Here is a 24,852-nt window from a genome sequence, read left to right on the forward strand (position 1 = left end):
ACATGGTTTATTGTTTTCCAAGCTCTGCTGTGTCAGCAGCTCCAACCAGCAATTATAAAAATGAAGCCGCCAAGGTTGGTAAAAGTCACTTTCTTATTAGTGTCTAATTATCTATCAGTAGATCTGGGTCCAGTCTTCAGTGCCATTGCAAACATCTGATATTGGCTGTGGCAAGTGGAAAATTTATGATTTCATTTTTAAAGAGTTGTGAATAGAGATGGAGAAAGAGTTGGAAAACGCAAGGAAAGCAATTAAAAACCTGATGCAAACTTTTTGTATTGCCAGAACTCATCCCCTTCAATTCATTTCACTCCCCAGATCATCAGTTATGTCTAACGGATTCACTTTTCGTACAGGCTGCATGTGTCCCATTAGCGTAAGCCCCCTGAACTGAGAGTGCTTTTGAGTGTGGAGCTGCATTACATTTTCCCTTCATCTGTAAAAATGCAAAAAGTGAGGAAGCAATCATTTTCCTAACAATATCTCCCAAAATACAAGTCCAAGCTGACATAATAAAAATATCTGTTATCTCTGAAGAAGACCAACCAATTCAGCAAGGGGGGATGTGGCTCCTCACACAACAGGTAACTGACCTGTGTGATTCTCTGGCGAAGCAGGTTTTAAATGCAAAAGGTTTACACAGGCTCAATAGAAGTAATTTACTTGGGAAAAAAGATTGAAGGTTACTAATTAGACTATCCACAGAAGGCTCATGAGACTTTCTCAGTGAAAATAGTTGAAAAACTACCTTGGCGAAAATACCATGTACGTTTGCCCTGTTCCTGATCTTCCCTGAGTATGCACTCAGGCGCTATTAGAGACAGGGTATGGGGCTGGACCTGCCAAGGGTCCCTCCTCAGCACAGCCGTTTTTATGTTTTAAAATTATTATGTACTTAAGGAAAGACCAGATGCAGTGGCCACATTTCAGGTGTATATCATCCCCCTTTTGGGCCCAACACTCATCTATAGCCTAAGACTCACATCTGGAAAACAAGCACCATTCTTGACAATTTGGTTCCAGAAGCGAGGCAGATGACAGCACCAGCGGTATACAGTTTTTAAGCTCTTACAGCCTTCAAAACAGTAAGTTTCCAGGCAGCTACATCAGGACACCATCCACACAATAATACTAACTTTGAGCCGCACCTCAAGGTCTGAACCTCCTCTGGCTTTCACCTTCCTTAAGTCAAACTCTCCATGGAGTTGCAAAGCAATGTTCTTACCTCCTTTCTTCCTCATTCTGTTTCTCTGCAGTTTCTTATCCATACTCTTCTGACCTCCTCATGTTTATAAGCCCTAAAATGTTCTGTTTTATTGGAGCAGATCTTCAGGGCAAGGCAAGAAAACCAAGAAAAAGAAAGTGAATAGACATTTTTGAAATCAGTCGCTTCTACCCTTGAATATGCAGAAATATGCATAGCTTTTCTAGCCAAAACAGCAAATGCCTCTCTCTCCCTCCTCTAACATGTCAAAGCCCTTTTGTTAATCCACAGACCCACCTCATGCCTCCTGTTACAAGCACATGTTAACACGAGAGAGGCAAGCTCTCATTATCATTAAACCATTTGTCAATGTTAAACTCCACCAGAATTAGCTGGAGAGGCCCTGCTTGCCTGAAACCCCAGCCCATAGACAGATCTTTCCCGGCAAGGAAAATCTGTGCTCTGAAGGCAGACACTTTCCCCTTGGGAACCATGACAGTAGCAATCACAGTGTATGAAGGAAGATGGAGCATAATAAAAAGAACTTTCTCTTATCTTCCACACTCCCATTGCAACCCTCTCCACATCTATAGACCCCAGAAGGGTCAAAGTTATCCTAGAACTCATCTCTCTATACTCACAAGGTTTAAAATGAGAACCTACTTCCCCACCAGTTTTCCATGAAGACCAACCTGCCTGAGGAACAAGCTCTAGGGATGGCTGAGGTAGTTCTGCTCCATCAGCCTCTGCTGACAGACCCTGCCAGCAGGAAAATCTTTTTAACTTGCTTTTCCTCTTTCCTGCCAGTCCACATTTGCCTGTGAAGAATGAAGTTCACTTGATAACTGTGTCTGAGATGGTCCTTCTCTGTTTTGTTTCATTTCCCATTCCTCTGAGCGAGTGTGAAGGAGAGGGTGTTAGGAGCTTGTCTTCTGTAAGGCCTTGCAGACCCTCTCACACCTTCCACTGCACAGGGGACCCACTCGGTGCCTCGAGTGAAATGAACACTCAAGTGCTGAGGCAACATATAGAAAACTGCAAATACACTGCTTTGTACCAAGAATCTGCATGAGAATAAAGCCTGGAAGGTCTTTCCTGGTTCCAGTCTCCTCCCAGCCGGGTAGAGCAGTGGTTTTCAAATGGGACAAATAAGATTTGTATAGATGTTCGTATACGTATGTTTGTGATACCAGGGTATCACCACATAAGGAACAATTCCAAATTCAGCATGAAAACAAGCAGCAGTTTCATTTCCCTCTGGCACGTTTACTCAACCAGAGCTGGGAAACCCTGTCTCAGAAACCAGAACAGAACAGGGAACCTCTGCGCTAGCAGGTCGACGAGCTTTGTTGGTAGCCTGCATTGGATATACTTTCTCCTGGTTTTCCTCCATGGAAGGGTATCAGAAAGCAAGTTCTTCAAACAGAGAAAGAAGAAAAGCTTCACAGAGGTTGTCGGGGCACCCTGCCCATCTACATACACACTCTCATTTTCCTTAAGGTCCATTCCTGTCACTTAAGTGCAGCAGCACAATATGCTGTTAATGGCTCTATAGTTTTAGAGAGTTCAGCAGGAAAAAAGGGACTAACCCAAAGTCCTTTGAAATTGATTAAAAGCCTTGGAAAGGGACTTCAAAACAAGTCCTTAGCCCACCTTTAACCAGTACTAAGCGACGCCATGCTGGTGGACCACTGTGGAGCTCTGTCCACTTCCTTCATGGATTTAACGCTTTCAGATCATAACTCAAGAATAAAAATCAAGTTATTAAAGTAGATAATTCACCTATTTCCATGGTGCTTCACTAAGAGTATGTTGCTTCCAAGGTCAATGTGGAGTACTCAAAAATGTTTGAATAACTTTGATAAATTCACGTAAAATTCTCAGTGTACTGAGTGTACTAGTGGCTGTTAGTTCTTTTCTTCCCCCATCACCATTGGATTCAAGACACAGTTTAGAACCAGATCCAAACAATCCCCAAATTCAGGGAGCTTGGATCTAAGATTTGAGTTCAATTCAATCCTTTCTTTTTTATTTCCATATATTTTTGTCTATCTTCAAGCATTACCAGGGCCAGAATAACTATTTCCAGGATCCAATTCAAAAGGGAGCCCTCACGCTGCTGAGAAGGGGGTTTGCCGTTAAATTACCTCCTCATCTTCCAACTTTGCTGCCGAATGAAATCTGGGCAGCTGTTAGCAGTTTCTTCAAAGTCCTGATTTGTGGAGCTACAAACTGAACAACATGTAGCTTGTACACGACTGCTACATCTGAATGCTTGTCAGTTCTTACTCAAGACTGGTTAGCAATCAAAAACAAGAGAGATTTTCCTTCCTCAGCATGAGGAAACTTGTTTTTCTTTTCTGAATTTGTTGCATCAAAAAGCCTGGCCAGCAATTGTAAAAACTTAGCTCTCCAAGGACAGTGAAAATTATCTACTTATTACTTCGTAATTATCTGAAAGTTTTGGATGCAAACGCATGAAATCCAGTATTCACATTTCATCCTGGCTGACAAAGCTAGCAGATGATCCGGCACCAAGAACAGAAGAGTAAGAAACAGTTTGGAAACATGCTAAATCTGGAAGACAGTCCTCCGAAACCTCAAAGGAGCCTCTGATTAAGTAGTCACTCTGAGTATTCGTGACTGATTCAGTTTAGAAGAAAAAGAACAAAAAGCCACCTTATTTTGGACTTCTACTTTGAGCTGAACTGAACCCAGAATAGGGAATTGTCCTCATCCTCAAGGTGCCTTAGCAAGGCTGGATCTGTGAGAGCAAAGGGGGATAGGGGGAAAAAGGGGAGTGCAAATACAAAAAAAATTCCATTTTTCAGAGAGGAACAGAAGACTTAATCTTACTGTTTTAAACTGCCTCCAGTTTATACCCTTGCACGTCTGGATTAAGATCTCAGAACCACTGGCCATCACCCCTGCAGGGGTTCGCATTATTCATGTCTCACAGCAATCTACTGCAGATAAAGGGAAGTGGTGCAGTAGGTAGGTCTCCTGGAGCTGAATTTAAATATTGTTAAAGGACCTTGTTTCTACAAAGTCCTTGAACATACCCTGGAGTTCAGAAAGGAGGGACAAGGACTACTCCTCTTTTTCTCCACTCTTCCCCTCTATGCCACAACTCAGGGGAAAAAAGGAAACTGGGTCAGGCAAGGTATGAGGGAGAGGAACCCTGGAGGGGCCACAGCTCATTCCCAAGCCCCCACCTGCTGATTAGCACCCCAGTCTTTGCTATCTTTGTTATGTGATGTGGTAGCAGCTATGTGGTTTTTCAATCTCCCTCCAGCTCCCAGTGCAGCTGCTGCTATCACCAGTCAGGCAACTTGTCTCAGCAAGTCACACAGATGCCCATTTCTGCTCGAGATGAGTACTGAGAACAAGCCCGCAGCCTGCCTTGGGGACTCTTCCGTGTTCAGCAGACACATTTCTCAAGTGGTTTTGTTCTGCTGTTCCCCTTTAATCTAATGTTTCCCATGGATCAGCACTCTTGAACAAAGCCATCTCTTTCAACACTCTCCATCCAGGCTCACTGCCTCTGCAGTGCCCACAGTAAGCGTGTGACTCAAAGCATATTTTAAGCAATATTTATTTGGCTCTGAATGGCTTCTACCTCTGCTCTCCATTTCCTCTCTTTCAGGCAACAGGGACGGCATCTTGCAAAGCGGCCCTTCAGTACGCTAGCAAGTAGCATCATAACTAATAATCCTGAATCACCATCCCAGTTCCAGAGGCTGGGGTGGGATGCACAAGTTAGAAACTAGACATTCATGTGTACGTACCCGCACATACAATACCATCTCATTTAAAGAAATATTCACACTTCTTTGCAAGCAATTTAAGCACCTTATCAAATGAATCCAAATTGTTGCTAGGCTATGAAAAAACTGAGAGAAACTCAAAACTGAAAACTGAAAATTTCAAAAGTCTCAATTGGAAATAAAAGTGGAGTTCTGTCCCTAACTTTTTTTTCTACCCCAGACTACTGTAGTAATAACCAAAGCAGGGGTAAACATGCTTTTTTTCCCATAGAATTAACAGATTTATTTATTTATTTATTTTTAAAGAAAACAAATTGAAAATCCCTTGTTTCAGAATTTAATTGGCTGGTGTCTCCCCATGACAAAGTAAAAACACATTCATGACACGACATGCATTTATCTTCAAACCATTGACTTGCAGTCAGTGCCATGGAATATGGATGTCATTGAGCAGGGTGGAAAACAACCCAAGTATCTTTTGGAAAGAATCATTTTATTACAGTTAAGGGTTTTCAGAACTGACTCAAATCTGATGATTTCCGAGCAAAAGGACACTAAAGCATTTCCCCTCCAGAGAATTAGCTTTTGTTTAGGGACATTCCAGGAAAACAGTCTGAACAGATATATTCTGTTGCTTGTAGCTTTTTTTCAGACTTGGTTCTGAATGTCGCTAACTAATTGAAGGGCACCCAAAATAGAGCCTATTCCACATGAAAGCAGCAGCACACCAGACAACATGCAGCTCAGAGCTCCACAATGAAACTCCTAACGCTCAGGTTGTTCCTATCCTGTTCCATTTTGCACCTTGCATATCCACCAGATTTCATTGCTGTACAGAACAAGAGAATTTTTTCTAAACAAAGTCAAAGCTCGCTTTTAGCTTTATTTTTTCTTCCTATTCAACCGCACGGAATCAGCCATCTCATTGTAACCTTTGGCAACCACATCCATTATAGGAGCTTTCTCCTACACGCAACTCTTGCTTCTCAGAGGTTGTCTTCAAGAGAAACTGACCAGTGCCTGAGACCTATTTTAGACCCCTCAAGTGACCCTCCTAGACAACATGCCAAACTTTCTGTATCTCACTGTTAGAAAGGGCCTGGGGGGCTGCTGCACCCATTCTTGAACACATGAGCACTATGGATCTACAGGTGTCGCAGCCATAAGGTCTCTGGCTCTGGCCCTTCAACAGACAGAAAGAATAAGTTGTCTCAAAACCAGACTTTTCTCTCAACAGAAGCATTTATCCTTTCTCCCAATGGTACAGAGTGCTTAGGTCAGTAAGTGTTAAAAAAGTAAAAACCCTACCACTCAGGTTTTACTCTTCGATCTCTCACAATCTCCCCTTTGCACCTATGAACACCACCTCCAGCCTGCCTTGCTTGCACTCTCAGTGTGTGTGAGCATGTGTTTTACTGGTGTTTTTTTGTGAAAGGGTGTATCAGTCTGTTAGCCTCACTGACAGCCAGACTCACTGTACTACCCTTGTCTTTTCCAGGCTAGGTTATAAACCAGTTCAGCACTTCATTACTTGCTTCTCAATTTAGGCAAAGGATTAATGCGAAGAAGTTCCCTCTTCCCAGCTATTTAACCTTGTTACTGTACCCAACGATGCTGCTTATCTATTGTTTTACACTTCCTTCTTGTAAGTACGGGGTAATTAGTTACAAACTCACAGATGCATACTACGTACTCACAGGGGACACCCCTAACAAACACACAAACAAAAGATCAGTGAAGAAATACCTGTATGTTTGTCACAAATTAAATCACACTATTCTTCCAGAATACTAATCTCTTACTTCAAACTGTATTAGTGAGCTGGCCCTAACTCATCGTTAGCCAACTTAAAGACTTCATCTGCTCCAGAAGATCAAGAGCAAGTTTGCAAACACCAGCATATACCATGTTTATGCTTTCCCTAAGCCGTGTTTCATTTCACATGGTGGCAGTTTCTCTTTGATTGGGCAGTACAATGGGCTCTCTGCACAGCCAACACATTCTCTTTTTCTGGAGATAGCTATGTCTCCAATAATTTGGGAAAAGAAAAAAAAAAAGTGCAACAGCTGAAATCCAGATGACTTGAGTACTTCACTAACAAAGAAAGATTGTTGGACACTAAATGAGACCAATCCTTCCTAGAAAGAGCTATGAACAAATAAGTACTGCATGGTTAAATGCTAGATTAGGATTCAAGTGAGGATTTCTGCATAGGTCATAAATCAAGCTTTGCAGTGGAAAGAGTTTGTGGAAGAGCAGAGCAGATGTGGAACGTCTGCCTAAGTGTTCTGTTATGCCCCTTCCAAGATAAGGGGTCCGTAGTTTCCGTGGAGGAAAATCTGGAGTTACCCTTAAGATCATGCCAGCTTTATGAAAGGCTGTAAACAGGAAGATGGGGGATAACATTTTAGATTTTCCCCTTTCTATCGGATGCAGCCACTTAGTCACAGTCTGCAGCCTCAATCTCCATTTCGCTCTGGGCAGTCCAGTTGAGTTCCGCCAATGCACATTCCCCTGAATTTCCTCCCTCTAACACTGATATCAACACTGAAGGCACAGTCATATGGGAGTGGGGGGGTGTCTGACCTGGAACAGATGCAAACCCACACAGGAGGTCTTGCATGGGAGAGGCACGTGCCTAGTTTTGGGGATGATGTAACAGGAGGCTGTAGCCTGAGGCTGCCACCAGGGAACATGCAGTAGGCCTCCCTCACAAGTACATTTCTTGGCAGTCTGGGCATAACAACCAAAGTTAAAAGACCTAATCAGGCATCCTTCTTCCCCTAGGTAAGAGGAGCTTTCAGCTGTGGGACCAAGAGTTCCCAGTCAGCAGATAACTACAGTGTTTCTTGGAGATCAGTACCTAAATAAAGATGAAGGCCAAAAAATATATGTGGGGTTTGTGGTTTGTTGTTTGTTTTTTTGTTTTTTTTTTTTTTAAAGAAAACCCAAGATTTAACTACATAAACCCAGCGCACAGTCTGAACCTTAGCCTTCAGTCTCCCAAATCACAGGCCTCTGATGTAAAATGAAAGGGAAATGTTCCTTAGCTCTAGCGGTCCCAAGCTCTCTTCACTAGGCTCCCAGACTCAAGAGGGCATGTTTGTCCCACATACTGCAGCCAACCTCCTTTCCAGCTGCCAGTGAAAAGTGCTGGGACCAGGTACTTGACCAGTCCCTGTGGGTACTGCCTTCAGATATGGACTTGCTGCACTGGACGTAGAAAACACAAGCTTTCTGCTATGTTCACCAATAAACGGGTGGGAGCGGGTTTTTTCCTCTGAAAAACAAAACAATGTTATGCTGAGGTGGCAAAGTTGCTTGTGTGAATCATACTTGCTCACCTTGTGCGTATACAAAAGAAACTAGTTTGTGACCATGTGGTCCACGGAGCCCTTCCTCAGGCCTGTTTGTAGCGAATGGCTGGAACCCAGAACCTTTTGGTCACTCAACATTTTGGGAACTTCCCCAGCACTCACACACACAGAAGCAAGCCCATGTCCTTTCTCCCTAGACCCCATCAGGTAACAGGGAAGTTTAAGCTTTGTCCTCAGCTGATGTCCTTTTCATAGGGCCCCTTCATTCCCTGACAACTGAAATCTATCTGCTAACAAGCCGCAGCCCCTGCTGAGAGGCTGGGTTTATGAGCACAGGCTCAGTCCTGTTGTAACATGGCAATGCATCATAAAGCCAGCTCACGATGTAGGCACAGCTCACTCAACTTTCAGCCAAAGATCTTTGGGATGGAGTGTCCAAATTGCTATGTTAAAACTACAGCTCCTCTGGTCTTTGGGACTGTAACTGCCTGTCCAGTGCCAGCACCGTGGACTGACCAACCCATGAAGCTAGGAAAACACCATTAGTGGTCATCCACAAGAAATCTCTCTCAAATAAATTCCCTGACGACAAGCAAGACTTCTGGGGACAAAGGCTGACAGAGTACAGCACAGCAAGGTGCCATTCAGCTGCCTTCATAAGGGCACCCTCCGGTATCATCTGTACCCCTTGGCCTCATTCCTGCTCACAGCATGCTCCTGCCTCTCTGCCCAACACAAATTCTGCCCCAGAGTATAACCACCTTGTGCCTTGAACAAAGCAGAGATCTTAGGAGACGTAAAGAAAGAAAACTGAACAATGAAAGACCATATTACACACTTACAACCTTTCCTGTCCTGCGGAGTACATGCCCTTGCTTGAAACACTTTGTCTCATGTGTCAGTCAGAAACAGTAAACACAGATGTAAAAATAGGTAAAAAGACACGTGCTTTAAGACAAGACTTTGAAAATCTATCAGTAGAGCCACTACAGCATGAGTCCGATGGGGCTTCAATTTATTATTTTTTTCTTTTCTCCAAACAGCCACATATGTGGCTGCAGCATTTCTGTGGAGACAAATACAACTTTATTTTAGTTACTGGAGTCCTCTCAAAAATGCGCCTATAAATCCTCCGGGAGCAAGGAGGAGTCACAATGGAAAGACTGATGGATCTGCAACACTAGAGCAGCTCACGGTTCAGTTGCCGTAACTGTTCCTTTGTGGCCACGGCGTTAGCTGTGTGTCACCGAGCCTTAAATACACATTTTGAACTGTCATATCCAATATAGTGGACCCTGGTGGATAGTTAAAGGCAGGAGAAAAATAGAGCAGCATGGAAATACAGCGTGAAGACACTCACATTTTAAATAAGAGAACAGGAGCTTTTGTTGAACACTGTGCCTAACGCCTAGTATATCTGCTGGCGTTGAGGAAATAAAGATTTAGAAGTACGGCCTTTATGGGTTTACTTAGTTGTACTCTCTGAATGAAGAACTGGCAGTATTTGGAGGCTCTCCTCACTCCTTTTTTTGTGTTCTCAAGACCAGAATATCTTCTGGGAATGCAATTTCCAGCTGACCTATCCTGAGGCCAAATGGAAACAATAGAGAAAGATTAATGGCCTAGGAAACTTTGAAGAGAACAATAGTACAATCTTGGGATAAACTAGAACACGTGAAACATAATAAACTTGGGGGGCTGGGGGGGGGGGGGGGGGGGGGCGAGGAAAAGACCATTCTGCAAACAGAAACCTTTTCCATGGCTTATTTAGCGATGAGTGTAAAAGGAAAACGTGCCTGACTGTTTTGATTTAAAATTTGCTGGCTATAAACAATGATTTTGAAATAACGTGAGTCAATATTATTTTTCTTAAAATGTGACACGAGGTCTAAAAGCCAAGTTCTCCTCTGGGCGAGGCTGATACCAGTGTGATCAAGAGCAGAATTTGTGTTGATTGCATTTGGCACCTAACAATGCTCACACATGAGACACAGGGGCAAGAAGAACAACTCCATGAATGAATGGTTTTGATCTGCAAACAGCAATGGGTTGTTCCAAGATGAAATGTACTTTTATTATCAGTGCAGAATGACTCCATGGTAAATAAATCATTTGTATTGCAACTGAAATATTACTCCATTATACATCAAGGATGCATGCAACCTTTCCACTTTTTTTTTTTTATTTTATTTCATTCTGATGTTTTTTCCAGCTTGTTAAGTACCTCTCCAAGGATCTATGACCTAGCAGCCAGAGATTTCAAAAAAAAGGCAAACCAAAAATATCCTAAGAAATATTCGTATTATACAGAAATCCATCCAAGTCACAATAAACCAACACTTACAGAACACAAAAACTCTTTAACTCATAACAAGTTGCTTTTCAGTCTCTGCCTTCCATTGCATTACCCAAAACAGAGCCTTACAAAGCATCTGTGAAGAAAGGTAACCTTTGCAGAATGCAACCAAAACTAAGTCCAGACTATCCAACACGTTCAAGAGTATGGCAAGCACTTCCATAACCTATGGAATAAATCATGCAAAGCTTTCTATAGCATTAAATCCTGACAGCGGATCACTTGGTGTCACTTAAAAATCATTTATGACACAGCTTCTCTGGTACCTCTCATACAATCTTCTCACCTTTATGATACCTTTTCAGAGATGCCACAAACTTTCCTTTCTCTCTTTCTCATAGCTGCTTGCTTTTCTCTAAAGCCAGTAGAAAGACAACAAATTACCATCTCTGTCCAGCATAGCTGAAATCAACCAAGAGGTCCTAGGAGGATGAAGCCTGACAGCAAGTGCCTAAGTTATATTGCTTCAGAAACCTAGGTTAAAAACACTGTATAGGAGGTTGTATGCAAGGTTTCTCAGAATGGATGATTACACTTATACTAAATGTGCAGCACAAAGAGAAATATCCTAAATTATTTTTAAGTTAAGATTGAAATACTCTTGGAAAGCTCTGAAGTCGGAACACCTTTGAGGCTTTGTTGTTCATAAGTGCTTTGCATCACCTTCTGTTCAAAGTATTAATGCAAACAGAGACATGGGTAAGAGGAGATCCCCAGTAGAGAGAAAAATCTGGGCCAGATGCTAATATCCAGCTGTTGAGGCTGCCTGAATGCAATTGAAATCCAGTGCACTCCCTTTGTCTGGAGCAGAGAGATCATCCTCCTTGATGTTCTACTTGCCTCTTCAAGTCTACCAGGTTGTGTCAACTTTATCTAGATGAAGCATGAGCCAGTTTGCCATTAACTAGGAGCTGGAAAGATACCAGGGTTATCCTTCCACTGCACTTGTGTTTGCCTAATAGGGTTCAAAGCTTTTATGCACTTTTCTACCGGCCTTGTATCCATGATAAGAGACTCAAACTGTCTCTCAGTAATGCCTTTACAGAGTCAGTGGGTTAGGCAGGCAAGTTACCTTTAAGAACTCACTAAGAACAATGAACTCCCAAATACAACTTCATTTCTACCATGGTGTCCTGGGGAGCCCTTTGTAGTCAACATAAAGTTGACTAACAGATGAAATAACATGACCAGAAGCATTATCTTCATTTATTCTCAGGAGAAATCAGACGATCTCATATGATCAGCAACATATCCGCTTTGCCTAGCGAGAAGGATTTAAGAAATTCAGAGTATTTCAGAAGTGTCTCAGTTGCATCTGGTATTAGTTTGATGACATACTTCCTATTACCAAGCAAAACGTAATGTGGGTCAAAACAAAGGGGAACTTTCTATGTGTCACAAGTAGAGGATGTAGTTCCAGTGCTTCCACTTTTTTTCATCCAGATTAAGTCTCATGGCTGTTTCCCCTTCAGGTGCAACAAAAAGGAGATAATACTTCCCTTCACCCATGCCCAAGCATTTCCACATCCACAATCAGCCACTATATGAACAAAAATGAAAAACAAGTTGGGAAAAATTAATCCAGAATGTCAGAAGCATACCAGCAAAACCAGCACAGACAGCTACAGAACATCTTGAATGCTTAAACATTCTTCTTACATTGGTATGTACTGTATATAATAGACAAACGTTGAAGGAAGTGATCTGTCCTCTGAAGAACGAACAAGTAGAACTAGAGTCAGAAGCAAAGGAAATAGCAGAAATATTAAACACTTATTTTGCATCTGTCTGTACTACCAAAAGGAGAGATTGTTAACCTACATTAGACATCAGCTGCATAACTGTTATAACTGGAATGTACAGATTCCATGAGATGTTTTTTTCCCTTTCTATTGCCTTGGATTTTCTCCCTCAGCTGCTTTTCCACAAAGGACTTTGTAGGACAACCTGTTTTACATGCACCTTGTTTTCCATGCAAGTAAATATATCTTCTGGCATCCTATTTAGCAGAGATGCATGCTCCCTCCAACACCCATACTTACACTTACACTAGGATACTTACATAAAACAATTAAATCTACTTCTCTTCCAACCTTTTCTTTTGCCGTCACTTGCTGCTTGATGCACTTACATGCTTGGATCAGAGACCAGCTCATCCATGCTGGAACTGGATCTCCTGTGCATGCGTGAAAAAAAAATAATAAAGCTTAAGTTCAATGAAGATTGGACATTTGGCCAGAGCCAGAGGTTCTGCCCCTTTCACTCTATTCTAGCAGAAATACAGGAATGCTAATAAGTGAATCAAACATCCTGGCTGCTTTGGTACGTGTTCCTTCCTTGTTTGCTTTACAGTGCTTTGGCTTGCTATTCTCCATCATGTGAGCAGTACCAAATCAAGCCAGATCCTTTTTACTTGGAAATTGATGATGTATGTACACAAGTGTTGATCCAACTGTGTTTTATGGCCCAAGAGTAACATGTTAATCTTTTTTTGTCCCCTCAACTTCTTAATATTAATAGGATGGGTCTATACAAAGCCCTAGCATTTATAAATGCCTCCACTCAAGCTTCCTTTTCTGAGGCTGCCATGCAGTTTGAACACCATCCCAGGCCAGCTATTTCCACATCCAAGCATCCCACCCTATCCTTAACGTTTACACTACTTGCCCTGCTTATTCTAAGTTCCTCCTGGCTGATTTCCCAGAATGTCCTTCGCCTCTAGCAAGATAATTGCACAACTCTAAAACACCATCACCACAGACTTTAGCTACAGTATATGCTGTTCTCAATATACCTGGGGGGGCTGGAAGCCTGTGGAAAGAAGTATTAGTTCCTGAAAAGTTAATTCTTTCATGTTCCAGAAATCACATGGTTTAGAATAGTCACTCCAAGTTTAGGGTTTAGGATTTTTTTAAACATGGGGAAAAAACAAAGTCAGTTTTTAACTACCAAGAGAGAAACAGTGAGTGCGGGGTAAAGGGGGCTGGTCTTATCAGCAAGAAAAAAAAAATCCCAACCAACCAACCGACTTTGAAGCAAGGTAGATATTTTCACACCTTTTTTTTTTTTTTTTGTGCAATACCTAGTCTTCTGCTGAAGAAAAGGACAAATCAAAAATTTTAAGCTGCTGTCTTAAAGTACTTGATCCATTTACACTACACTTTTCTTAACTATGCCCTTAATATACTAATAGAGAACGAATGTTACCAGCCCAATGCCAGTCAATGACACAGCAGAGACCAAAACCTCAGGTCAGTGACCTTTCATGGGCACCATGAAAAAATTCAGTCTCCTTTCCAAAAATCAGAGGGTGGGGATGCCGATAGACAGTACGGGCATGCTGACAGCATTCAAGAGCTGGAAGTTTCAGCCTTTCACAGAGGCAGTACACTACCACAATCCATTTGTGCCTCAGCAAGGTGGCAGCTGCCAGTTCCTGCTACTTTTGGATCTCACCAGGGTCTGGGACTCATTGCGTTTCCCAAGCCTGTTCCAGCCCTTCTGCTGCTACTCAACATCTGCCCACTGCCATTGTTAACAGTCTCCATGGTAAGCAGTCACTGAATTACATTCTCTACAACTTCTTTGCGAGCAATTGCAAAGCATCCTTCACATAGAATTTTTCACATTAAAAAGACTTTTTCTTCCAATTTCTGTGCACTTCTGCAGTTTGGTTCAGGCCACATCATACATCTTGGTGACACCAAATGTTAGCATGGAGAATGTTTTATTACCTTTACTGTTAAGGGGAGACTATTCTAATGCCTTCATTCACACTGTTTTTGTTTTGCATGTGTGGTGGGGAAGAAAATGAAGGGTGCGTCTCTCTGTCAGCAAAGATCCCTGGAACTCGGGAAAACTTAGGGTAGTCCCACAAGGGTTGCTTGTGTGATCTTGGGATGGGAAGCCAGATGTAGGCATAATTGCAAAGACAACAGGCAAGGTTTGGTAAAACCTTTGTGGTCCAAGTTGTTTTCCCTGTGTCACAGCCCTAGAAATCCCCAGTGGTAGCTGCTAAGGGAAAGCATTAAGTGCCTAGAGCAGCAGGCACGGACAGCAGATAATGGGAGGGTAGCTTCTTGCAGAACAACAGTCAGCGCCCTCAGCTCCAGGTCTCCTACTTCTGTCTCAACTCCACACATTCCTCATATCTTTCTCACTGCAAGAAATCGGACCCTGTTTTGGGTGCTGGTTTCCAACTCTGCCCATGCCCTAGGGAGCATTGTGCCAGCTCTGCCCACAGCCTCAAGGATACTTAGGTACATAGGCTTCCTTAATCGAAGGTAAGCTGCATCCTTGGAAAAATCTAGGCCTGAATCTCTTAGATCCTTATTTGCACCCTGGATCTTTGTATGTACGAGCTCTTCTGACACTCCACCAAGTTCCTGAATTCCTCAACCTAGCTATCACTTTAAACATCTTTCTAGACGAGTTATGTGCGTGCGTCTCCCTTTGCCTCACAGGGTTGAAGATTTCTCAAACGCTGACCTTCCTCCTGCCAGGCTATAATATGAATGTGCACCTTCCACGGGAGAAAGACTGTTGGTTTTGAGCTCCTGGTGATCATAGTTTGGGCTGCTGTCACTACACCAGAGCTAGATCACTAACTGCTCTCTACATCCCTCATCATCTCAGAAAACAGACTTCCAGGTTAATCCTCAGTTGTGCATAGATGCACATTCTGGTATTTAAAGGAAAGCACTTCACTTTAACAACAGAATAATTGCACTGGAGGTAAAAAAAAAAAATTAAATAAAAAATGTGCTTTGCTTCAGCAGAAATCCCTACTTAGAGATTAAGAAAGAGGAACCTACTATTTAAACAAAATATTAAACAAAGAACAGTGATTGCCACACTGCTCTCCAACAAAAAGACACTGACCAAATGTGACTGAACTCTATCCAGGATATTGATTATAACCACTTGCTATTCACTTTAATGAAATTTAGGAGGTTGGATTCTACTCTCAATTACACCACAATTTTCAGTGAAATTGCCTCAGATTTGTACTGCTGTCACAGGACAGGACACAGCTGATGTCTATAATTCTTCCTCTCCGCAGTTTAGTTCCTCTCATGTACTTCCATGGCTGAATCTCCACTGCTGAGGTTTACCAAGTACCAAATGAAAAAGGTGATTCTTCAAATACACATTCAGGAAAATGTTAAGAAAGTAATAAATTATCCAGAAGCACATGTTTCATGGTGTGTCAGAAAAGCAAATTTTATTTGGATCTTGGAAAAGGAAAATATAAAACAATTCCATCAGTTGGTAGAAACTCAAAGAAGAGTTGTATGTTAATACCCAAATTCAGAATTGCAAATTACACTAAAGAGTTCAGGCATTGCTGGCTGGACTGAGCTAGGCACAAATGGAGCGGGGAAACGGAGCTTAAAAAAACTAACTTGCACACAAAACCCAACAACCCTTATTCTTATTTTACTCATCCACATGAGCAACACAGCTGAGGAGAGTATTTCAACAATCTGTGTAATTTTATCTTTCCTGTGTTGTTCTTTGGATATTATGTGTCATCCCTGTTTGCACAATAGCCAAGTGCCTGATCCTGCTTTCTTTGCCAGCCATACAGATCATAAATCAGAGAGCACAGCTCATAAATCATGTGCCACTGAATACTGAATCAAACTAAAACACCCAGGCAAAGACTCTACTTGGTAGGAGCTGGAGGACTTTAAGGGGCCTGGGGGCAGCTGGGTTATCCCCTGAATACATACGGACAGGCACAAGCACAGTTGTCCTCATCAGTAAACTCCTCTAGCAGGGTGCCTCCACCAAGCTGTCTGCGAGACAGCTGAGGTGCAACACAGCCTGCTTCTTCTCCTTGGCTCATTTCAAGTCCATATCTATTCCCATGCTATGTACATGAACTGGACAATGTAACTTTTCCACCATGTCCCCGTAAACCGGTCTGTAAATACTCCAAGTGAGGGAAAAGAAGTCCGTAAAACATTCAGACTTCCATGGCTAACGACTTGCTTTCAGTCACATGAAGGTTTCTTTCAGTTTTCCCGTAAGCCTATATTTAAGAAAGGCAAACAGTTAGCAAACAGCCCAGTTCTGCTCAGCGAGGCACTCCAGAAACATCCTTCTGGAGCTGTAACGTGGCCCTGAATATACCACAGCTGCTCATAACATCCAGCCAGCCAGGCTGCTCATATAAGTACTCCTCAATCCAGGCAAAAACGAGCCAAATCGGTTTAAACACCAGATCTTTACAACCCCTTCCCTTTCCATCCCTTCCTTCTGCAATGCACGATGGAGCACTTGCACAGATATGCCACAGCTGAGAACCACCATGCAAAATGCAGCTACAAAAAACACGTGCAAGGATTGTCAGGAATGGGCTCAGTAGCCAGCCTGTACCCCTTCTCACAGCTCTTTGCAGCAATACATCTCTGGATGTGGGTGGGGTGGGGAACATGCTTATGCTTTGGGGAAGAGCAAGCTTGCAGTGACTCAGTGTTGTTTTTGGCACTCTGTTTTTAGAGACATGGGGAGGAGAAGCTAAAAACATCCCCAGTGAGCTGAGAAAGTTTTCACTGTAGGCCTTTCTCAGAGCTTGATGTCTATTGTCCTGAGTAGTGCTGAAATACATGGAAGAAGGTCTCTTAGTTAAGGTCCTAGATCGTACTGGATGGTAGGGGAACAAGAATGATAAAGCGCTGGAGGCATGGGCTCAAAACCATGTGTCAATGCCACTTTATCCACAGAAACCTTTATCAAGCAATGGGCTACACCACTCCCATGCATGTTTGGTGCCATTCATGCCTGCACACCCTTCTTTATTTGTGTGCCCCTAGAACGATCTCAAGAATGCAAAGCTACTATCTCAGCATACCACGGTAGTAACTATTCCTACTATTTCACCTTGTGCCTCTCCAAATCCTCACTGAAGTAATACAGGGAAATTTTACCAACACAGAAGATGTAAATGCTGAGTATTGCCCAGATGTGCACACATTTCCACCGTGCTGCTAGGAACAGGGCCACATGCCCCAAATTTTCTAATGCCCTGCTCAAACTGCTCTGAGCCAAACAGAGCAAGAAAATAAAAAACAACACACGGTGAGGTAAAACATGCCAAATTCCCATCTCCTGGAGCCCCACTGAAACCTGGGGAGTTATGCAACAGCAGAACAGACCCAAAATAGAAGATAAATATTATTTCCATAAATGAATGCAAGATTTTGTTCCCAGTAATCTTTAGTGGTATCCACAAGCCAGAAATATTTGCATTCGCACATGATTCCTTTTCCCCCACCCCTCAATCTCAGAAGAGTTTGAATCTATAGGCTTGGTTTAGTTGTGAACTCAGGTTAGGAAAGGGCTGACATTATTCTTATGAACTGCCAACAGAGGTAATATGGAAATGCACACGCTGTCCACAGGTTAGTCTCCACCGGTAAGGGAATTAGGCAAAGGCAAATGAATGACTCTACTAGGAAAAGGAGTTCTGCTGCAGCTGTCATACAGTTTTATATATATGAGCAGGCTTGTGGTTAATCTGTACATTGAGTTTGAAACTGTTAGGACTTTAAGGATTTGTTTGTCTGTTTATTATTTCTTTTCAGAGGCTAGATCAAGCTCCGCTCTGCACCCATCTGTCAGTTACACAAGGGACTCATTTGGAGCTATGATGGTTTTCATTACTGGAAACACAGACCTTCCCTCTGCTGAGGCAGGCTTCAAAACAAGAAGTCGATTGCCTTGGGACACACAGAGACACACGCACTTCATCCAAGAGATTTCAGAACCAACATTTGGAGGCTTGAATCCCAGCTCCTGCTGGACACTCGGGAGCAAGAAAAAGCCCCAGCAACCTCTTCTAAATTAATAGTATAGCTAAAAAGGTGGGCACAATAACAACCTTTGGTCCTATCTGGACCCTCCTCAAAACGTAACCAGCTGCAGAGAAAAAGCACAGCACAGTCCCACTGAACGCCAGTGCAGTAGCTGCAATCCTCTGGCCTTTGCGACAGCTCCAGGAAGCACCATACTACCTAAAACTTCTCTGAGCTCCTTCAGCACACAGCACCCAAGCTCATTTGGGCACTGTTTTGTCTGACAGACATCTGCAAAGCACTGTTTACAGTGCTTCAGTAAGCACAACACCATCACTGGTTTCAGTTTCTCTAGTAACCACTATCACAGGGTGCAGGCCTACCAGAAATTTGTTACACATTAAATCCCACTGAAGCTTTCAGGATGTCATGTGGTGGGAACTGCACGGGTGAAGGTTACCACCACAGCCAAAACATCAGAAGAGGCCTTATTCACCCGAGTACTGTGAGCCAACATGCCAAGAAGTTGTATCCTCTATGCATTGGATACCTGAAAAGCGAGTCAGATGCTGACCAATGTGTTCAGTGGACTAGTCCATAGCACGGCAAGGCCGGATGTCCAGCTTAGCAGAGCCCAGCTCTGTGCCTCTGCCCCACCTAAACTTTGGTACGAGTTTTGGAAATCAGAAGAAATCAGAAAGAAAAACTTGATTTTTGTCCAAAACGCAGCAAGTTGACACAGACATCTGCCACAAGCTGCTGGAGGATGACACATTTGGGTTTTTCTCACTGTACATAGAGACACAGCATCTACAACACATGAAGTTGCTGAACCAAGGCCATTCATTTCCCCAACAGCATGTCAGTTAAACTGAGCAGAAAATGTTGTTATGGTGGATTAAAGACTAAGTGAAAATTGTGGTGTAACCACAGTACACTGTTTATATGCTCCTGAAGCTAAGCTGGAGCAAAACCAAGTCTATAGGTTACAGGTGAGAGAACTGCTGTTTCTAGAGCACACATAAGACGACCCTTCTAACTCTAGAAATCAAAACACATTATGCCAAAGTACTACTACTCTTTATTTCCTTACCTCCCTCTAAGTAGTATCAAGTATCATCATATTTTTATGCCTATACTCTGCACTACAAAAATCCATTTTGCTTTAAAACAAACTTTTCCCAGGTGTTAGGTAGTCACACCTCTGATAATCCCCAGAAAATAAGGGACAGACAGATGGACCAGAGGAACTTGGTTCCTGGAACAGTCAGCGTGGGCTGCAGGATCAGAACAAGAACAGCTAACAGAAGGGAGTGGAAAAATGGAGGTAAACTCCTCCCTTCACAGGGTGAACTCCCGACACACACCTGTACCCACAATTTTGCTTTAAACCCATGTCTTTTGAGTTATACCAAAAGAAATGTACAGTGCATGCAGTTACTCTGTAATGGTTACCTCTAGTAGAGTGTAAACACTCCAGGGTGCACAGAAAATAGGCTTTTTTCTCCTTACCCTACTTTGCTCAAATTTTGGGTTACCTGCTTGCTAGTGAGAAAGAACACTAAATAGCAGCAACAGTACAGTGCCTTCCCGCAACAGTATTTTGAAAGTGACACTTGTAAACAGTTCCATCAAGTAGGGAAGAATAATGCAATTTGGCAGAAAGAATCTTAGAAGCCAAGTTACACAGAGAAGTTATGGTTAAAATTACATTAATCAAAACCAGTTAGGAAAAGATGAGAGGAAGACTGGCAGAACATGTCTGGGATGTTACCAATTAAACTTGTTTTTCTTCCTAAAAGGCAATAGCATTCTTTTTAATTGCCTGTCATTGTAATTCTAGCAATAACCCATGGCACAATTACTATTTGTGCTACTTAAAAACTTAAAGCATGAGCCCCATTTCTTTTTAAAGACTACTCCATGTACAACCAGTGGGGCTGGGTAGAGAGAAATAAGCAGTCCACTTTTTCATTTCTGAAGCTAAGTTACATTACAAGATTTATTCAAATGCTGAGAAATCATTCTGGGAACAATAAAAAATTATAGATAACAAATAAATCAACTAGCTAGGAGTCAAAAATAAGTAGAAAGACTTTTTTCCAGATTTTACAGATGTTTTCTGTAGAGCAACACACTGGCATTTATGAACGACTACAGAGCTCTGCACATACTATCTATCGCATTACATGAGCTCACATGAGACACATACTGGCATGTCTCCTATTCCTGCTGATGCCATTGGCACTGAAGAAGTTAATGCCTGTAGGTTGCAATGCTAACCCCAGCTTGGCTAATCCTCTGGCATTACTACACGTTGCAGCATAAATGCTTGGCTGAAATGAGATTAGAAAACTTAATGGCATTAATGAAAGCCTGACCTATAAAAACCTCCTTAAAACACAGAAACACTGCGTTTTTCAGGTTCCCTGGGCTAAAACACAGACTCTCCATTTCACTCCACTGTTGCAAGCTCAGAACTAGAAGTACAATACTTCAGACCTTCCAACCTCATCAGAAAAAAAAATAATCTGTGATTCTAACAAGGTTCATTAGTCAGTTACATTTTGCCTCACTGTATTTGTATTGGATTCCAGTCTTCATAGTTCTTTTCCTTCCTTCACCACCAAAGACACGTCTTTTCATTTGTAACTACTGTGGCATGAATTACAGAAGATAGATAGGGAGCACAGGAAAGGTGACAGCTTGATAGAAGTCCCACCACGTGTCATGGGAAAAACCTCAGTTCAAAAGACAGCTGATATGGCCTGCTCTAGAAACACATTAAAACAATTACATATTAAACTTGTGAAATACACCTATTCTTGTTGATAATCCCTTTTCTATCCTGATTATGACCCACACTCTACGCTGAAATATCTTAGTAGGGAAAAGATCTGCAATATTTTCAAATTCTTTCTGTGGAAATGAGTTATTACTAAAAAGGTTACAGAACTCTTCATATCTTTACTAGGAAAGAGAGTATATAGCCAGAAGATCTATCTGCTTCTCAGCTTTTTCTGCAGCAATCCATACATACAGATAGTTTTCCCTTAGACAGTGTGATTCTCTGAAAGCCATTGTAGATCTAAAGGCAGCTTTTACAGTCATCTCTGTGTTATAAATGTTCATGGTGGTGGCCTTTTCCCCAAATGTGTGAATTAGCCAATTTCCAGCTAGCCACTTAACTTCCTTCTATTGTTACAGAAAGTCAAGACACGAAGCAAGATCACGAGTCAGGAGATCTGCAATAGTGGAAATTATTTTTGCCTACGCAAAACATATCCCCTCCCTCCAACTGGTAAGATACACTCCCCAACACATAGTGCAAGATAAAAGTAAAACAAGCACTATGAGATGTAAAAAAGCCTATTGGCAGATTGAGATAAGAATTCAACAGTTGTACAGATAACGAGAAAACATTCACAGTGACACTGATATCTATCTTCAGGCTCTAGGATGCCAGCCAAACATTAACCGACAGGAATTCAGAGGAAAATGCCTCTAAGTAATGATATCATATAATTATTTACCATGATTTTACACCTTGTCCTGAAGCATCTTGCTCTGGATAGAGTACCCGGCTTCACCAACTAATGTTCAAAAGGGTGGAAATACTCTTATTTTGCCCTACAAAGGAACAGCATAAAACTCATAACAAAGGCGTTATACCAACCATGCTTTACAGCTTTGCATATTCTAGTCATGTGGTTTCCATTAGGTGCTAGTAGTTATTTTAAAAGTGTCTCAGCTCTTCTACAGAATATAGTCTTAAAATAGCCCAGCCTAAGACTTGTGGTATACTGTCAAACACTAAGTTGGCAGCCAGTCTAAGACCACTGCTGGCAAAAACAGGACACCTATTGCCAGTATTCTATCAAACATTATCATTTTAACATTGGGAAAGTTTGGAATGGCTCCACAAAGACCTGTCTGATGTCAAATTAGCATCCCAGCCAACCAGCAACTCAACTAAATTTTCTAAGTGTCATCAGTTGACTAACGAACCGACATGAAAAATTTAGATAGGCTTATGGGTGCAACATAGTGCACATCAACTTAAAATACTTAGTTGTAAAAAAAACATGTGCTAGAAATGGTATTTGAAAGACACCCAAATGTTGCAAACAGGTATTTCTAGCAAAAGCCCCAAATTATGGAAGGGAATGACTAGAAATGCCTGGTGAAGCAGTCAGAATAATGTTTTTTTAAAAAAAAACAAGGCAGCCACATCAGAGATTGAAGTCACAGTCCCAAAGCTCCCATTACTAATCTGGGAACTGATGAACGAACAAACAACAGGAACAAAATAGCTAGGATTCCACCAGCTAGGCTAGTTCTGCCCTTTCGTGCTCTTGTAGAGTGCCTTTTTTGTATTTTACTTTTGGAAACAAGTGCCATGACTGTTTGTACGAGTCAGCATGATAGTAGCTGAGAACAAACTAAAGCCAACAAAAATGAATCTGTGAGATGCTCCAGAGAACAGACACATCTGGCAGAAACATCTTGCATTAGCTACTGCAGCAAGAGGGCATTTAGAGGAATATAGCTCAGCCACAGCAGAAATACCATGGGCACCACACTTTCTATTCCAAGGAATCACAGAAACAGCACTGTTTATTTATAAGGTTACCCAATTTGATACCCTGAAGCCAGCATCCAGAGAACTTGCCTTTTCCAGTATGTGTATTGCTGCAAATTCACCTAAGGCACTGCTTCCAGAAAGAAGCTGAGAGAGGAAAACATCTGTGTTTCAACACTAGCAACTGCAAAAGTGCATCACCATTAACGTCATCATGATCTACCATGTATGTAGCACTGCCCACGACTGCCAGTATTCTTTCTAACACTAGTTAGATTATGAGTTTGATCAGTGTAACTCTGCTTCTTACAGGAGCTACACTCATCAAACCCAAGGCTCAGCTAAGACTGAGGATATATACTGAAGTACTCTTAAGAATTAGATCCTTAATGTAAGGAATCTCTCTCGTAATGAGAACAGTAAGTTTTTGAGAATGCATAGGAGGAGGAGCAGCAGAAAGATAAAACTACCCTACTCGTGTTCCCAACAAAGTGAGGGCCTTGATAGCATGCCCTTGGTACAGTACCTAGTATCTGATGGGAACAGTTACGTACACAGTCGAAGCAGCTCTGATTCCTCCAGGCACGGGGTGTCACAGGATAACAGTTCTACTGCCATCCACCTGAACTGGTACCCTGTGGATAACGCTTAGCTCCCAGATGCAGACTCAGCTAGACAGGTGTAACCTCGAATGACTTCACTCATCTCCACGTATATGTTGGCACAGTCGAAGCTGAAATCAGTGCCTTTGGAAAGGGCTCAAGAGGAAATACTGAGCAGAAGGGTACGGTGATCCATAACACAACAGAAACATACAGGCACCTAGAACAACATAAAACCAGAAAGGAAGATACTTTTATTTTGTCTCCTTTGTTATTACGTATTCAGTAGCACCTTAAGGCTCCAACAAAGATCAAGGTCTCATTTTGCTAAGCACCACATAGATGTGCAGAGTGAAATCCATGCTCCAGAATCAAATTAAGTACAGTTTCATTACTCACATCAGCAGAGGCAGGATTTTTTCCAGAGCAACAAGCCACCCCTGCCCTAAGCTATTTTTTTATCTAAATAAGAAAGACCAGTAAAGGAGGAAAACAGAAAAAGAAAAAGAGGAGCAGACAGCAACAAAGTTCAAAATTTACAGAGCAGATCAGCAGCAGCAAGAGAAAACCAGAACTCCAGACTTCATGTAGTACAGCCAATCATGACACAGCAGCAAATGCTGCTAAGCTACGAGATACCAGCTACAGATATGGGGAAAATCCTCCTTGCTCTTAAATTGGTACTTAATATCCAAGGAAAATGGCAAAAACAATGTACTCAACCCAAGAATAAAATTACCTCAACCCATCTAGGCTGGTGAAGGTGATATCAAAAAGGACAGAGGGACACTAGCAGTGTGGGAACTTGCCAGCTCTGGCAAGTTCAATGTAGCTGCTTCCTGCATTACCCAGAGGACAAGACAAACCTTACTAATGTCCTTAAAATCTGCCCTTGACAAGCTGCCTGTAAAGGGCAGATAAGCCTCTATGGTTACGTTTGTCATGACTTCACTATATACACAAAGTCCATTTACTACCAAAAACATCTCGGATATTGACACAGAAACTATAGCCAATAACATTCAGTTAATATGGCAAACAAAGCAACAAATCCATAATCTATGGGGTCAATTCCAGGTCCAGCGTGCATTTCCTGAACTACTTTGGATTTCAGCTCCTTTACTTTAAGTGTAAGCAAGTTCAATAATTGAAGATATCCAGAGAAGAGGGGCCAGAGACCAAAGCACAGTCCTTAACATCTAACACAATCTTCCCCTGAAAT

At 42.1% G+C, this 24,852-nt stretch overlaps 1 protein-coding gene across 1 annotated transcript in view; it reads right to left on the reverse strand.

The window, feature by feature from the left end:
- The window catches only part of SLC41A3 (solute carrier family 41 member 3), a 169,510-nt gene that overhangs the window by 89,004 nt on the left and 55,654 nt on the right, over positions 1 to 24,852 (reverse strand). The window lies entirely within an intron of this gene.

The sequence above is a fragment of the Falco punctatus genome (assembly GCF_963210335.1).
Source record: "Falco punctatus genome assembly, chromosome: 4".
Lineage (NCBI taxonomy): Eukaryota > Metazoa > Chordata > Aves > Falconiformes > Falconidae > Falco > Falco punctatus.